The following is a 5065-nucleotide window of genomic DNA, read 5'->3' on the forward strand; positions in this document are numbered from 1 at the left end:
CTTTGAGATACTTGAGTCTCTTCCACTATTTTGAGATATACTGAATTTTTATTTCTTTTAGCTCTTGTTTAAATGATGTATTTTGTTTAGATGATTATATTTGGGATGTCAGATTTGAGATATAAAATTAGTATTCAGTTTAATTTTGTCTTTGAATGACATCATTTGTTGATAATAACATAATAGCAATCTAAAATTAAAAGTTTGATGAAAATATGTAATCCGTGAGAGAATGGTTGACATAAAAAAATGTACCAAGAATTGCTAACACTACGGAATCATGATTCTTGTGATACTATAATAATAGTAATCACTGACATCATAATCATCACACTATAGATTGTATCAGTAGATTTTAACTATCAGATCAGTGACAGAATTAGCAAGTGACGTTAAAATTATTGGGATTATGTGCTCTTTTAAAGCATATTAATTTATTTTCTTATTAATAAAATATTTGAGACAATTTTCAGTTGCATAAATATTTTGAATAAGGTCCGTTTAATCATATTATATGTATTTATGTGATCATCATATGGATTCATAGAAGACATAAATACAAGTTATCTTATGATTAAATAAATTAAGTTCGCAGTTGATAAATAGAATTGGGCGCTCTATTTATGTTTAAACTATAATAAATTCATTGAATGATTTGTCTTAATCATGTATGAATTTATTGATGTAGTATGACTACATTGAACATGATTACATATGAGATTTAATTAACTTTATAATAACTATCAGACTTATTAAATCTTATAGGCATTGATTTTGCTGTAATCTTAATCTTGAGTTAGTTATGATTTCATGATTGTAATTATTATTCCATTTGAGTTACCAATGGGCACGACACACACTTGTAGTCAAGATTACATGGTATCTTGGTGGGAGCAATTATGAGTATTGTAGTTATAAATTAACAATATAGAATTTGTACAACACATCTCTTGATGGGTTTTCGGCACTTGATCATAAAATTCTCTGGCCAGAGTGTGTTAACATATTTAGTATGTTGAAAATGATCATTAGAGAAAACCAGTAAGTATCAAGGAACAAGATGTAATTAAATTAATTGGACAGTTGAGATATCGATTTAATTAACGATGTGATACAAATGATTATGCAGTAGAGAAATCAATGTGGTATGGGTCGAATTATTATTCGAGTACACTATCCTAGATAGCATACAATTATGGAGGTCAATTTCAATCTTTTAGTGGAGTAGATTTTGAATTAAATAATTGGGCTAGTTTAATTTCAGGTCTAATTATTGTAGCCACTATTGTATGTACCCATATGATCCCTAGGTTAGCTCATTTAATTGACTGCACCGCTACTGGATTAATAAGCAATATAACTAGTTATTTGGGTTAAAAGGCTAAATATATTATTTAGTGGGAGACTCTATATAATGTGCTTGTGTCTAAGGGATCTTGTGTTATTTTACAAGGTGGGCCCCTATGACAAGAAAAAGTAACGTTATTTTTTATTTTATTTTTTTTAATTTAAATCAAATTTGATTTAATAGAATTAAAAATATAAAATATGGAGTCTAGGGTTTCCATCAAGATAGAGATATAAAAGGGCTTATTTTCTCCGAAAAAGAAGACGAGAGCCACATTATACAAATGAGAGAAAAAAAAAATTTTCTCTCTTATTTTCAGAGAAATATTTTCTCTTGCTAGTTGCTTTTAGTAGTGATAAAGACGTCCACACGTCAAATACAGATCAAACTTGAGTCATAATCCGGAAGATTATTTGGTAACGGATCATGATCTAACCGGCTAGTGATCACAGATCATGATCTAACAGTGCGGTGGTGACAGATCGTGATCTAACAGGCATGGTGGTGATGAATCGTGATCTGGGTAGCCTTGATTAATTTCAATTGTTCATCTTCTCAGATTGTCAATGTATGATTTCTAGATTACGCATTTCTATATATTGTATAAGATTGGTCCTAAAAGTTTTTATAAAAATTTAAAAAAACTGATTTTTCTCCAACAAAAAGTACATAGATACCATTTTCAAATCAAAGATCAATCTTCTTGTAGTGATGTTGTAAAGAATAATCCACTCACTGAATAAATATACAAATAAAATAAACAATACAGTGATGTATCATCACCATGATATTATCAAAGAGAAGCTGAGTATCCCACAATTGAATGTAAACCCTATCAACTAATAACTTGGAAGTTTTTGCTCAATGGTTAAGTTTTTAGCTATTAAAATTTAAAACATGTAAGACATATAGAACAAAATGAAACTAGCTAGTTTCATAAGCCCAAAGGATCTGTATGTAAAGTGTTTTGACCATAGGAAGCCATGGGATCTTCTACGACCAGAAATTCTGCTGGGCAAACAATGTCCCAACTTGGTTTTAGGTCCGAAACTTAAACTTCAAAGGTTCTGTGGTTCGTTTATGGTTCTAGTAAGTTTTTCTTGGGGTTTATAAATCTCATATTGGTCCATAAAAGATGTTTCAAAATATAATGGTCCAATCTATTGTTTATTCTCCTTACATGCATACAGCAAAAATTATAACTTCGGTAAGATTTCGTGATATATCTCGATATCTCAATAGTATTCTAAGCTTACAACTTCTGTCTTCAATACAATTAAGTGTGTTAAGGGCCCTTAATAAGATTCGGGTGGAGTCATTTGAACTCTAAAATTTACTTTAAACACTCATAATTTAATTATTTTTTATATTACTAAATTAACATTAATGTAATTTACTATTAAGGATAATTTAATAAAACACAATTTAATAAATTTTTATCCAATAAATAGTCATATTTTATCTATTGTAAATCATAACAACAATGAAAAATTAAGTCAAGATCTTCACAACATCTTAGTTTCGTTGGAGGTGATGGCTCTTAAACAACCAAATACTAGTCTATTTGTTGGATTAAACAAGGGTCATGTTGTGACCAAGAAGGAACTACCGTGATGCCCAGCAGATGGGAAAGGGAAAACAAGCAAAATGGTCCACTTTGAGAGGAACGTGATAAGGCAAGGTACTGGCTTGCACTCTATGAGAAAATGATCACTAAGCTGTTGGGATTATGTGCTCTTTAAAGCATATTGATTTATTTATTTATTTTCTGATTTAATAAAATATTTTAGATATTTTTCAAAAATCTTAATTGCATAAATATTTTGAAAACAGTCCATTTAATCATATTATATGTATTTATGTGATCATTATATGGATTCACTGAAAACATAAATACAAGTTATCTTATGATTAAATAAATTAAATTCATAGTTGATAAATAGAGTTTGGCGCTTTATTTATGTTTAGATTGTAGTAAATTCATTAAATGATTTGTCTTAATCATGTATGAATTTACTAATGTAGTTTGACTATATTGAATTGGATCTCATATGAGATTTATTTAACCTTGAAATGACTGTCAAACTTATTAAATCTCATAGGCATTGATTTTATTGAATCTCAATCTTAAGTTAGTTATATTTTCATGTTTGTGATTGTCATTTCATTTGAGTTACAATGGGTGCGACATACATTTGTAGTCAAGATTACACGGTATCTTGGTGGAAGCAATTGTGAGCAGTGAGATTATAGATTAACAATATAGAATTTGTACAACACATCTCTTGATGGGTTTTCAGTACTTGATCATAGAATTCTCTAGCTAGAGTGTGTTAACATAATCAGTATGTTGACAATGATCATTAGAAAAAACTAGTAAGTGTCAAGGAACAAGATGTAATTAAATTGATTGGATGGTTGAGATTTAAATTTAATTAATGATGTGGTACAAAGAATTATTCAATAAAGAAATCAATGTAAAGAATTATTCAATAAAGAAATCAATGTGGCATGGGTCAAATTATTTTTCGAGAACACTATCCTAAATATCATTCAATTACGGAGGCCAGTTCCAATCTTTTAATGGAGTAGATTTGAAATTAAATAATTGGACTAGTTTAATTACAAGCCTAATTATTGTAGCCACTGTTATATGTACGTATATGATCCCGGGTTAGCTCATTTAATTGATTGCACTACTACTGGATTAATAAGTAAGATAACTAGCTATTTGGGTTAAAAGCCTAAATATATTATTTAGTGGGAGACTCCATTTAATATGCTTGTGTGTAAGGGGCCTTGTATTATTTTACAAGGTGAGCCCCTGATAACTCTATGAAATGAGAGTTACCATGATATTTTTTGGCTTAAATCAAGATTACTTATAGAGTAATTAATGTGTTTTAGTGCATTTTAATGATAGTTTGCTTTAACATCCATTTTAGTTTAAGTTTAATAAAAGTTTGTTTGATTTCGAATAAGCGTGTGCTTAAAACATATGCATAATTGCATGTAACCAAAAGTTCAAATTTCATGGGAAGGATGATGTAGCAATAAGCCTGCAAAAAGATGGAAAAGAACTTGGCTATAGAAGAAATGAAGTAAGTCTGAAACAATACAGATGCTGTAGCTGTTGCTGTAGCATCCATTGCTGTAGCAATCTTGGAACAACGACAGAAAAGATTCTGCGCGGGGCACTTATCAGATTGCGATCTGTAGTTTCCTCATCTAAAAGATGCGCGCCATAAACTTCCGTTTACCCTAATTTTCAGCTATAAAAGAAGGACACACGCAAAGGAAAAAATGAGGCCATCAACTAAGATAAAAAACTGAAAAGAAACAATGGAAAAATAGAATTCAAGAGCAAGAATCAAGGCTGCATCAGTGGAGAATTTGCGGGAATCAATTGGAATTCAGTCTTTCTTATTCTTTTCTTTTTTTTATTCTTTGATCATGAAGATGTATTTAATGGCTGAAACTTTTGATTACATTCCTTTCACAAACTATGAACTAAATTTACTCGTGGTTGAGTGATAAACAATCTTAATAGGTTCTTAACTGAGTTATATATTGCTGCATGTTTGCCATAGCATTTTGTTTTGGTAAAGCTTATTTCTATTTATTATTTCGGCTGACCACCAATTTAATGATATAAAGTAAGAAAGAGCTACAAAAGGGTCTATCTTAGTGGAACATATCAGAATAATACTTGGTTCT

Source organism: Citrus clementina, unplaced genomic scaffold, assembly GCF_000493195.1.
Source record: "Citrus clementina cultivar Clemenules unplaced genomic scaffold, Citrus_clementina_v1.0 scaffold_8, whole genome shotgun sequence".
NCBI lineage: Eukaryota > Viridiplantae > Streptophyta > Magnoliopsida > Sapindales > Rutaceae > Citrus > Citrus x clementina.